Here is a 13,871-nt window from a genome sequence, read left to right as displayed (position 1 = left end):
AAAGCATTACACCCTGAGTATCTAGTTTGGAATACCCAGACTGCTGCCTCCAACTAGTATATATAGGGAAACTAGGGTTTAGGTCAGATGGGCTAATTACTAGATTGCCCCTCACAGCCTGGGCATTAACATAAGTAGGATTATATTAGAACATATGAAGGGATATTACATAAATACCCTTACAATCTCCTCCTATGTTCTACATATATCCATTACACATGTATAAGAACCATTGTTCAATCAGTAATTGAATCAATATAAATTGAATATCAATAATCCAATAAATCAAATAAGGAATAAGTAAACTTCAAGAAATAAAACTAGGGTTTTAGATCAAAACTAAACCCAACAATAAATCCGAAGTTCCACATGCAAGTGGCTAAATCAAAAGAAATAATCAAAAGGAAAAGTCCTTGCAATCCATGTGACTTTACTCATCAAGTAAGTCATCCTCATCAAGATCCAAATTCAACCGTTCTCCTCCATCTTCGCCATTCTCTGTAATTTTTCAAATATGAATTTCATAAGATATTATGAATTCAATCATTTGCACAATAGTATCTAGTTCAACAATAAGAACTTAGTACATTTCATATATGGCTGAAGGTAAATCAAAAAATAATAAGCATCATCATCAAGTTTCTTTACAAGAACTCGATCCTATATAGTCTCTATCATAAGGACCATACCATGTTTCCATTTGGAATACTGTATTCGTCATATCAGCCATAGATTTATGTTGTATCATCAAATTTGGAATGGTACACCATACTATGAAAGACATGTCATCAAATTTGGAATGACATAAAGACTAGCACAATATCATTGAAACATATCAGACATTTTTCATATTCCTTTGTGGAATAACAAAGTAAGGAGACTTCACATGAAAATTTACTACACCATCAAGTTTGGAATGGTTTCACAAACCCCTATACTTAGTAACCTAACTAAGTTATCTGAAACATGTAAACTGTCCCGAATGCTTACCAAGGCTAGATGAGATTCGAATAATTCAAAATAATATTGGGTTAGGTTAAGACCTGACTAAATGGTCTTTAACCCCATCTCCCCTGTAGTTTTGAATGTTCGATCTTTGTTCAATCCCTTTGTAAGGGCATCTACCGTATTATCCTTCGATCTCACATCAATCAAAGTGATAATCCCTTGTTCTGTTCTATAATTCAGCATGGCCTGTTTCAGCCTGATGTGTCTCCTCTTACCATTAAAGAGTGAGTTATTCACAATCGTCTTTGTTGCTTGATTATCACAGAATATAGATATAGAGTTTAACTTAAAACTCCTCAATGAAATATCCATGATCAGATCCTTTATCCACTCTGCTTCATCTCCCGCAGAAGCTAGAGCATAAAGTTCTGATTCCATAGATGACAGAGCAATACTAGTCGGTCTTTTGAATTTCCATGCTACAGCTGCTCCTCCTAGTGTAAATACATAACCACTGGTGGATCTGCTGTCTCCCAAATTTAAGCACCAAGATGCATCAGAATATCCTTCCAAAGTTGGAGGATGTCCAGTATAACATAAAGCATAACCTTGAGTACCCTTAAGGTATCTCATCAGCCTCGATAGGGCATCCCAATGCTCTTTTCCAGGATTACTAGTGAAACGACTCAGCATGCCTACCGTAAAGGCTATGTCTGGCCTAGTGCAACTCATTGCATACATGAGACTACCAATCAGTTTAGAATAATCTAACTGATTCACGGTGTCACCTGTGTTAGGTTTCAACCGTTTATTATAGTCATAGGGTGTCTCAATCGGTTTACAATCACTGTATCCCCAACTAAAAAGTAGCTTCTCAATGTAATGAGTCTGACTAAGGGTGATCCCTTGCTCACTGAAGCTTACTCTCATCCCAAGAATGGTGTCTACCACACCAAGATCTTTCATGTCGAATTCTTTGGACAAGGTTTCTTTAATGTCACTCACTACAGAGAGATCAGAACCTAGAATCAACATGTCGTCTACATACAAGCAAATAATCGCGACCTTGTTTGACTCAGACAAAAAATAAAGGCACTTATCTGAGTTACTGGTTTGAAAACCAAGGCTCTTTACTGTCTTGTCAAACTTCTCATGCCACAATTTAGGTGCTTGTTTAAGACCATAGAGAGATTTGTTTAATTTACAAACTCTTTTTCCAGAACCTTCCATGACAAACCCTTCAGGTTGGTTCATGTAGATTTCTTCTGTTAGGTCTCCATTAAGAAAAGCCGTTTTACATCCATTTGATGCACAACATAGTGCTCAATAGATGCTATGGCAAGAAGAATCCTTATTGTTGCCAAATGGTAGACCGGGGAGTAGATGTCAAAATAATCTATCCCTCTCACCTATTTATAGCCCTTAGCTACTAATCGTGCTTTATACTTGGCTAGACCCATCCGGATTAAGTTTCTTCTTCAGTACCCACTTACACCCTATTGTCTTGGCCCCTCTAAGCAGATCAACAAGGTGTCAGGTCTCATTCTGCATTAAAGAGCTCATTTCCTCATCAATGGCTTCTTTCCATAACAGTGAGTCCCTAGATCTCATCGCTTCCTTATAGGTGGATGGATCAGCCTCTAAATGGTAGGTCACAAAATCCTCACCAAAATTCTTGGGTACTCGATCTCTAGTAGATACTCTTCTAGATTCTGATTCAAGGAGCATTGTGGGAGTAGTGTCAAAAACAATTGGTTCGATTCCAAAGGTGATTCTGAACCACTTGACCAAACCAGGCAAGGTCAGTCCTTTATCTCTAAGGAATTTATCCTCAAAGAATATAGCATCCCTAGATTCTATCACCACATTGGTTGATAGATCCAAAAACCGGTCTGCAGCACTGTCTTCTGCACAACCTAGATATACACAAGTGTTTGTTCTAGTTCCCACCTTAGGTCTCCTAGGATCTTGTATCCTAACATAAGCTATACAGCCCCAAACCTTAAGAGTGTCATATCTACAGGAATGATTATGCCATAGTTCATAAGGTGTAGAAGTCAGTTTTGAATGTGGTAGTCTATTTAGAATGTGATTTGCAGTCAACACAGCTTCTCCCCAATAGCAAGAGGGCATGCCAGCTGTCAATAACATGGAGTTTAACATCTCTGTTAACGTCCTGTTCTTTCTTTCAGCTATGCCATTTGATTGAGGTGAGTAAGGAGCAGTAGTTTCAAGGATTATGCCTGCAGATGCACAGAATTTCTTGAACTCTGTCAATTTGTATTCTCCTCCCCTATCACTTCTAAATCTTTTAATTTTCAAGTTCAATTGATTTTCTACCCTATTCTTGAAAATTTTAAATTTTTCAAAAGTTTCATCTTTAGATTTTAACAGGTATAAATGATAATATCTAGAAAAATCGTCTATAAATGTTATCAAATACTTCCGACCTCCTCTAGTTGTGTAGCTTTTAAAGTCACAAATGTCAGAATGTATAAGTTCAAGAAGTTGAGTGCTCCTAGAAATCGGTCTGAACGATTTTCTAGTTATTTTGGTTTGAGCACACACTTCACATCTGTTAAATCTAATTGAAGTGTCTAATGGTAAATTATGAGTTTTAGCTAGTTTGAGCATTTTACTATAGTTCACATGTCCTAACCTACAATGTAGTATTTTGGGATCAAGTGAATTATGGTTAACCTGGTTTATTGTCTCATTAGCTAAACTCAACCTAAGCATACCATTCAAATTATAAGCACATCCAAAATAAAATGAGTTAACAGACAATGTTACTCTACCACTACTAAAAGTAATAGACATGCCAGCATCAAGCAAAATTCTAATGGAAATTAAATTCTTTTCAAAACCAGGAAAGATTTTAACATTTTTCAAAGTTAATATTTTACCTGATGATAGAACCAGGTTCGCTGTCCCTTGTTGAGCCACTTCCACGACGTCTCCATTTGCAACAGTGATGCGTCTCTGCTACTTGAACAACATCAGTGAGCAGGTCCTTGCTATTGCAAACATGACAAGTCGCTCCAGAGTCTAACCACCAATCTGAAGATGTACTGACCAACCCCTTCCCTTTCTTAGGACCCCTACACTCAGATGCATAGTGACCCCACTTTCCACAGTTGCGGCACTTGCCCCTCTTCTTAAAATTAGTCTTTTTGGCCTCTAACTGTTGGGGTTCTTTCTTAGGTGGCTTGGACTGCCTAGGATATTTCTTGGGTTGTGAAACCAAATTGGCAGATGCCTGTTGTTGTTTCACCATCTCCAAGTTATTCCTGGCTCTGTTCTGATCTTCGATTCTAATGAACCGTTTGAGATCATCCAGCCCCACTTGTGTTTTCTTTCTACGCATCTCAGTTTTAAAGGAATGCCAGGTAGAGGGTAACTTAAAAATAATTGCACCCACTAAGAATGCATCAACACAGGGATGTTTTCTTGGTTCAATTTTGTTCTCAAGTTCTCAAAGTCTGTTACTTGTGAAAGTATCTCCTTATCTTCTTAAAACTTGAAGTCCATAAACTTGTCAACCAAGTGAGTTTTTGATAGGTCCTCCTCCTTTTTGAATTGGGCTTCTAGGTTTTCCCAAATCTCTTTTGCAGACTCATATTTACTATAGGTCTCTGCCAGCCTATCTGACAGGCAGTTCAATAGGTAGTCTTTGCAAAAATCCTCATCACTTATCCATTGGGCTTCAGTTAGGTCCGTACAATCAGAAAAATTATTTACTACAGTGTAGAAAATATTGAGGTACTTCAGTCCAAACTGAGTCTTCCTTTTCCAAGAACTGAACTCAGAGCCACTAAAGCTTTCCAATTTGATCATCTCAATTGGAACAGCGTGTTTCTCCATATTTATGTGATTTGTTTATATGTCCAAGGAAAAAAAAATTCAAATAAAAATAAATGGTCCAAGGAACAATCACACCTGATATGGAGAACCCTGGATTTAGACGGCAGATGAAAAAGATAGAGGCGGTACAGCGGCGTCGACACTCGTAGTGCTTGTTGGCGCAGGTCGCTGTCTGTTGGCGCAGGTCACTAGCACTGGCTGCTGGTACGGTCACTTGCGGCTTCTCCCTTTTTTTTTTTTAATTGGGTAATCAGCCAATTAAAACTTTGAAGAGAAGTCTCTGCCAACGTACTCTGCCAAAAGCTGCTTTTGATTTGTATTTTTTTTTTTTTTTTATTTAAATCAGAGAAAGCATTAATGTCCTTTTAAATCAAAAGGTTTATGAGAAAGGACAAAACCCTTATCAAATAAAAAAAAAAAGGTAATCAATGCTTTTGAGAAGCTGCCAACGTTTACTGTCTTTTTTCAAACAAAGCAATCAATTACTTCCTCTTTGTACAACGGATTTTGCAGGTGGCAGATGCCGATCGCCAAAATCGAGAGTGAAGCCGAATGCTAAAACCAATGAGGTAATCAATGCCTTGATCCACAGCCTTGGATAGGTAATCAATTCCTTAATCCACAGTGTAGAAACACGATTCTGTTTTCTAAAAAACGAAACCGAAGCCGATCATACAAATCGATCAAAAAACCAGAAGTGATATGTACAAACGTTGATCCCTCAAAAGAAAAACGATCAATCACACCGAAATCGATCGGAGAAAATCACCGAAGCCGAACGTTAATCCGAAATCCAAAACAGATCTTGATCGCAGGGAAACGAAAAACCTAATCCTTTAAGATTGTTAGGGTTAGGGTTTAAGCACAAGGTTGCTTAAAGCATTACACCCTGAGTATCTAGTTTGGAATACCCAGACTGCTGCCTCCAGCTAGTATATATAGGGAAACTAGGGTTTAGGTCAGATGGGTTAATTACTAGATTGCCCCTCACAGCCTGGGCATTAACACAAGTAGGATTATATTAGAACATATGAAGGGATATTACATAAATACCCTTACAATGAAGGCCTCTCGTTCCACCAAGCCGTGAGATATGATGAAGCCGCCTACTTCTAGCTACTGCCGGACTTTTGGTCACTTCATAGGTGATTATATATCAGGAACATCACGTCTTTGTGTTAATCGTGGGCCCCAGAGAAGATGGAATGCAAAGAACGTGGTTAGAGATGAAGTTGTTTCTGGCCAGAAACTTCCTAACCTAATCTTAAACCATGGAGGCAACCATATAGGTCTTCAACGTAGTAATGAATCTTCTCTTGGAACTTGTGGAAGAACTCAAGGTGATGGAATCTTGGCTCGGCCGATGCCGCAAGAGATGCGTGGTCCAGGTCCGATTAACGTTCTTGCTGAGGAGCACCACTCCCCTATGCCAGAGGAACCAGACCTCACTGTGACAAGCGCTTTTCGTAAGACTTTCCATTTGGGTGATTCTCCCTCTGCAGTAGGCTCTGTAGGTCTGAACTTCACCCACTCTAAGCTCACGTCTCCTCTGCAATCTTGCTCCACGCAGTCTGTCGCCCTGTGTCGGGCCACGAATATAAATCAATTTGAAGTGTTGGCCTCGGTTTCTGAAAAGGATGAAGAGAGTATCCCCAACGGTCCCTCAATTTCAAACTTGAGGTACCCCTCCTCTTCTAGTGGGGCTAGGCTCTTTGACCATTCTTGAGGTCATATTGAAGGAGGTCAAAACCTGGTTGTAGATTTAATGGTGGGCTCCACAGCTGAGACTGAACCATTGGCTGAAGAAGGTGAGATAATAGACGACCATGTAAGGGACGATTTTCATAATCCTAACAGTGAGGTGAGGGATCATGCTAAAAGGGATTGTTCCTCGTATTCCATCGATCCCTCTAGTGAGAGTGGCGGTAATATTCAAATTATCTTGGAAGTCGAATCGTTAGATGCCGTGTTGGGAGGTCCTTTGCAAGCTTCGCCGGCTCATTTACATTCTCTGTCCAACTTGGCGCTGGCTGTGCCAATTAATAATTTGAATGGGGACGTGGTGACCAGTCCACCTAGAGTGGATGATAGTTCTTTGACTTTTAAGAACCAAAATGGGAGCTGGGTAATTCCTCCTATTCCCCCTTATAATCCTATTGGGAAGAAGGCTAACCTTATATATAGGTGATTGGTTGGTTGGGTCTCATTATATCCCTTGTTCCTCTTTGGATGGTCTTCCTTTAGCTTGATTAGGCTGTAGGTTAGTCCGTTGTTTTGTTGTGGAGTTTTCTCTTTGTATCTTTCTTTGTTTTTTTTCCCTTTTTCTTGTAAGGGGGAATTTCTTTGTGCTTCTTTAATATATTTTTTTTCATCCAAAAAAAGATTAAATTCTTTTCAAAATCAGAAACTATTTTAACATCTTTCAAATTAAAGTCTTACCTGAAGACAAGACTAGATTTGCAGTTCCTTTCTAAGTCACCTCCACTGATGCTCTATTGGTAACTGTAATCGTCTCTGCTACTTTGACTTTCTCAATCAGCAAGTTCCTGTTGTTGCACACATGACAGGTTGTTCCAGTATCCAACCACCGATCTGGAGAAGATCTAGTCTCACCCTTTCCAACCATGGCAACAAAATTGGTAGGCTCAGTCTTATCCACCATCATGTGGACTTCCTTCTTTGGTGTGTCAGAATCCCCCTTTTTAAGGTGTCTACACTCAGATGAATAATGATCCCACTTACCACAGTTGTGGTACTCTGCCCTTCTTTTTACAAATAGTCTTTTTATCCTCCAACTACTTTGGTTCACTTTTAGGTGTCTTGTATTTTTTAGAAAATTTCTTAGGATGTGTAATAATATTAGCAGCTGACTGTTGTTGTTTAACCATCTCTAAGTTATTTTTAGCCCTATTCTCATTTTTTATTCGAATGAATCGCTTGAGACCATCTAGCCCCACTTGCACTTTCTTTCTATACATCTCAGTTTTAAAAGAATGTCAAGTCAAAGGTAATTTAAAAGTAATAACACCAATTAGGAATGCATCACAAATATGTATTTTTTTCTAGGTTTAATTTAGACCATAAATTCTCAAGATAAGTTACTTGAGGCAGGATTGCCTTGTCTTCCTGAAATTTGAAGTCCATAAACTTATCCACTAGGTGAGTTTTGGATAGTTCCTCTTCCTTCTTAAATTGAGCCTCAAAATTATCACTGATCTCTTTTGCAGTTTTGAATTTACTATAGGTCTCTGCAAGTCTATCTGACAAGCAATTCAACAAATAATCTTTGCAAAAGTCTTTATCACTAACCTATTGAGATTCCTCAATATCAATATAGTCGTTGAAAGTACTCTTTACGGTATAAAAAACATTCAAATATTTTAAACCAATTTGATCATCTCAAACATTCCATTTCAATGCACTGAACTTAGATCCACTAAAAGTTCCCAATTTTATCATCTCAAATGGAACAAAAAAATATAAAGCTAAACAATCACACCTGGTGAGAAGAGAGGGGGAGGATACAACAGATCAAACATATCAGATGGGAACTCGAAAGGTGTTTGGCACTGGCGTTGGTCATTAATCACTGGTGGTGACCGAATCCGAAAAGATTCGTGCAAACCTTTTTTTTTTTAATCAATCAACCAAAAAAATTGGTCGCTTGCACACTTTGCCTCTTTCCCTTTTTCTTTTTTAAATTTATCAAATCAGAGCCTTACAAAAGCTATTCAAACCACTTTTGTCTTCTTCTTTAATCAATGCTTGACAAAAGCTAACAAAAACGCTTTTTTTTTTTTCTCAAACAAAAAATTTCATAGACTTGCTTTTGACCCTCTTTTCCCTTTTTTTTTCATTGTAAAACTAACAAATCAACAGCTTTGGAAAAAGCTTTCTAACCAAATAGAAATTCTACAAACTTGCCTATTCACCTTTTGTAATCAATCAAACCAAAAAAGTTTTTAAAGATAGCCACCAACGTCGATCAACATAAAAGGGCAGAAGCGCACGATCAAACGAAAGCCGTGAACGAAGACACACCGAAGCGGATCGTTCAAAAACCAAAACCATGATGCATGATCGAAAGAAAAATTTTGTAGAACCGTGATGCACAATCAACAAGCCAGAAACATGGTTCCAAATCCAAATAGGTTTCACATGATCGAGACGAACACCAAAGCCGATCTTTCTGAATAAAAATATTGCTTCAAAATTGTTAGGGTTTAGGGTTTTAAGCACAAGGTTGCTTAAAGCAATACACCCTGCATATCAAGTTTGGAATAATGCAGGTTGCTGCCTCCAGCTAGTATTTATAAGAAAGACTAGGGTTTTAGGTTAGATTGGTTCTACTTGTGGGACCCACCACAGCCTGATTCCTTATTCAAATAGACTTATATTAAAACATATATTAGGATTGTAGAATATACCCAACAGCTTTCATGAGAACTATCACGCACAACCTCAAGTTTTAGGATCGATTTCCGATCTGATAAGGAATCATCATTAGGTTGTGGAGCTGATGATGAGTCTGAGACCATAAGTCTGAAAAGCATTTCATTTAAAAGGATATATTCCATAGTGGCTCCTGACTGGATCTATGGGGTGTTTGGCATTATTGGTGCAATGGTTGCTGGTGGCCAGATGCCACTGTTTACTCTTGGGGTTATAGATGCTCTTGTTTCCTATTACATGGATTGGGATACCACATGCCAACAAATCAGGAAGGTTGCTTTTTTTTCTACAGGGGTGCTGTTCTGACCGTCATCTTTCACACCATCGAGCACCTTAGCTTTGGAATAATCGGAGAGCGACTCACTCTGCGGGTGCGAGAGAAGATGTTTGCAGGTACATCCACCATATCATATTCCAGTCTTACATAAACAAAAGATCATAAAGATATAAATCCATTCTATTTTCAGAATTTCACAAACAGGTAGAATGGATGAAAGCTTTCATGAGAAAGCAACTTCTATTATGTTGTCTTTATATACGTACACAGGAATGATGCTCAAATGATTGAGCAGGCCATTACATGACAGAGAATAATAGAATATACATGACAAGAAATATTAGAATACAGGTGTATAGGTGGTCCCATGACTCAAGAGGTAACCTCCTTAACATCCCCCTGCAAATGCAATGCGCCCTTATGGACATTGAGTTTGGAACGACAGGTTGTAAATTGAGCCGTAGAGAGGCCTTTTATCGAAATATCAACTAATTGATCTTGTGAAGGAATGAACTGGACAAGGAGTTCCTACTTGGAAACTCGATCTCGTACAAAATGAAAGCCTATTTCAATGTTCTTGGTCCGAGCATGGAACACTGGGTTGGTGGTGAGGTAAGTTGCACCAATATTATCACACCATAAAACCAATTAAGTTCATAAAGTAATGATTGTAGCCATGTAAGCTTGGTGGTAGCCAAGGCAAGGGCCCGATATTTACTCTCTGTACTTGATTGGACCACAGTGTGTTGCTTATGAGACTGCCAAGAAACCAAGTTTCGCCCAAGATAAACCAAGTAACCACTCGTGGACTTTCGATCATCGGGACAGTTGGCCCAGTCGGCATCAGAAGAAGGCAGAGAGGGCGCATAAAGATGCATTATAAATCTACACCATGTAAAATGGTTCCCTTAAGATACCGTAATATACGCTTCACACCTTGCCATTTAATCTATCGATTTGGCCAGAAATTAACATGCCTTGTTGGCGGCATAGGTGATGTCAGGGCGAGTAAGAGTGGCATACTGTAATGCCCCAAAAATACTACAATAAACCGTTGGGTCATCTAATGGAGTATCTGAATTCTTTGATAGGCGTTCAGTGGAAGAGAGTGGAGTGGGCAGGGGCTTAACACCAGCCATATGTGCACGAACAAGGAGGTCATAGATGTATTTCTGTCGAGATAGTAAGACACCCTCCTTTTGGGGAATTAGCTCCACCCCTAAGAAAAACCGAGCATGGCCCAAATCTTTTATTGCAAACTCCTTGGCTAAACAACAAGAGGGTAGAAATAGCACCATTGGAGTTCCCTGTGATCAATATGTCATCAACATATACTAAGATGAAAATGGTGACATGCGAAGTCGGGCGAATGAAAAGGGAACTGTCGGTCTTGGAACCAAGAAAACCCAAAGTGATAAGAAAACTGATCAAGTGTTGGAACCAGGCCCTTGGGCTTGTTTCAGCCCATATAAGGAATATTGTAACTTGCAAACATGGTTGGGAAACCGTGGGTCTTGGAAACCCAGTGGCTGGTGCATATAGATCTCCTCGATTAAATGGCCATGTAAAAATGCATTGCTAACATCTAATTGCCGAACGTTCCAACCGGATGAAATAGCAATAGCCAAAATGGTCCGAACTGTTGTGGCCTTAATAATTGGGCTAAAGGTTTCCGAACAATCCAGTCCATGGGCTTGAGTAAAACCCCTGGCCACTAAACGAGCTTTATGCCTATCGACAGCACCATCAGATTTCCTTTTTAATTTAAATATCCATTTATAGCTGATAATATGCCGATCGCATGGAGGAATAGTAAGAACCTGAGTGCCATTATTGATCAAAGCATTAAATTCAGTGACCATTGCAGCTCTACAAAGAGGATTCTTGGAGGCTTGAGAATAACAAGTGGGCCCAACAGTACTGGGAAGGGGTGTGAGAAGAGCAATTGGTAGAGGATGTTTGATGGAAAAATAACCTAATGGAACTTTAGGTGTCCGTGTTCCATCACGGAAACGTGTCACCTCAAGTGGGGTTGCGGATGGAATAGAGGATGGAGAAAGAGGTGAAGAAACCAACTCGGTGGGGGAAGTGACACATGGAGTTGTTGGGAGAATGGATGGGGCAAGGGAAATTGAATCTATACGCATGGTTGGGACAGAAGGTACGGATGGATTGCCAATATTGAGTGGAGGAGACAAAACAGTTGGTGGTGAGAAAAATGGTGTGCTTACCGAGGGAGTGGAAGGTGGTGGAGAAGACTTGAGTGGAGTGGAGGAATGGTAGGGGAAACAATTTTAGTTGAAAACAACATGTCTTGAGATAATTGTCTTACCAAGGGATTGTAACATTTATATCCCTTATGTTGAGATGGATAACCAATGAAATACATTGAGCGGAGCGTTCTTGAAATTTATGTGAATTGAAAGGGCATAGAAGGGGGTAGAAAGCACAACCAAAGGTCTTAAAGGCTTCATAAGATGGAGATGATTAAAAAGCTTATGAATGGGTGAATCATGAGACAGAACAGGTGTAGGAAGACTATTGATAAGGAAGACAACAACCTCAAAGGCATGGTTCCAAAATGAGAGAGGTAAACCACTGTAGTGGAGGAGAGTAAGGCTAGTCTCCACTACATGGCGATGTTTCTGTTCAATCGAACTATTCTGTTCAGATGTGTGAGGGCAAGTGATGCGATGAGCAATGTCGTAAGAAGCCAAGGACCGAGATAAATTATGATATTCCCCCCCAATCGGATTGAAAATATTTGATTTTTGTGTTTAAAAGATTTTCAACTAGAGCTTTAAACAGTTGAAAAACAGAAATAACATTAGATTTATGAGCAATAGGGTAGATCCATGAGAATTCAGAACAACCATCCATGAACAGCACATAGTAACGATGACCATTAATAGATAAAAGAGGAGCAGGGCCCCATAAATCTAAAAAAACAATTTCTAAAGGGGAGGTAATTTTTGTAACAAAGGAAGGAAAAGGAAGCTTATGTGCCTTACCAATCTGACATCAAGGACAAACAGAAGGAACATAACCAGAAGTGTAGGGAAGACCAAGCTTGGAGACGACGCGACGAATGGTCTAAAGTGAGGGATGTACTAAACGGGAATGCCAGTGAACCAAAGATGAGTGAATTCCAAAGAGAGCCATTGGAGAAGAGCTGGCTGGAGAGAGTGGAAGGTGATAGAGGCCATCTTTAATAGAGCCAATCAGGAGGACCTTCCCTGAGCAACGATCCTTTACGCAAAAAGAAGAATCAGAAAAGTTAAGGATAACATTATTGTCTGAGGCAAACTTACGAACAGATAATAGATTAGCTTGAATGCCAGGCACATGAAGAATGTCAGTAAAATGAAAAGGAGAAGAACGATGAAACAAAGTGGAATCACTAGTATTAAGGATTTGCAAACCTGTTCCATTCCCTACATGAACACTCTCACCGCCATGATATTCAGATGGAGCAGAAATATTGTGAAGGTTAGGGGTGATGTGGTGGGTTGCCCCCATATCAGGATACCAGAGATGAGAACCAAAGGCAACACCGGTCAAGTGAGCCTGAGGTGATGGAGGAGAGAACCGTTGATAGCAGGTCGAGGCTAGGTATCCCAAATGATTGCAAATCTGGCACACAACACCACGAGCAGAGTGGTGACCAGAATGAAAATTACCAGCGATAAATCGCTTGAACGATAACTTTGGCCATAACCAGAATCACCATGACCACCATGACACGTGTAACAAGTATGACCACACCCATGACGAGAATAGGGACATCGACCATAATCACTGGAATGGGGGTTGGTGTCGTTGGTGCGATCAGAAGAACCAACGGTGGTCTGGGTAGCGCCAGTGGATTGCTTAGCGGCAACATTTGCAGAAGCAGAGGACAGATCAAGAAGAAAGATAGAGGAGCAAATCTCCTCATTGAGTAAAAGGCCATGAAGGTCTTTCATCTGAATCAGTCATTCATGAGTAGTCACAGATGTGGTAAAGGCTGAGTACTTAGAGCCTAAACCGCCGAGAGTATTGAGAACCAGATCTTCATCGGGTACCGGATGAGAAACAAAGACGAGTTCATCGAAAAGGTCTTTAACTTTCAGAAGGTACTGGGTCATGTAGTCACCGCCCTTCTTGATGGTAAGAAGACTGAGCTGTAACTTCATAATGCGAGACTGATATTGGGAAGCAAACGCAGCGGCAAGATGCTGCCAGACATCAAACGAGGTGGAGAGGTCAACAACCTGAGCAAGTACTCCCTCCATAAGAGAAGACATAATCCAACTCAAGAGGAGTTGGTCTTGACGGTGCCAAGCAAGGT

This window comes from Telopea speciosissima, chromosome 6, assembly GCF_018873765.1.
Source record: "Telopea speciosissima isolate NSW1024214 ecotype Mountain lineage chromosome 6, Tspe_v1, whole genome shotgun sequence".
NCBI classification, from domain to species: domain Eukaryota; kingdom Viridiplantae; phylum Streptophyta; class Magnoliopsida; order Proteales; family Proteaceae; genus Telopea; species Telopea speciosissima.
Note: the sequence above shows the minus strand (reverse complement) of the source record.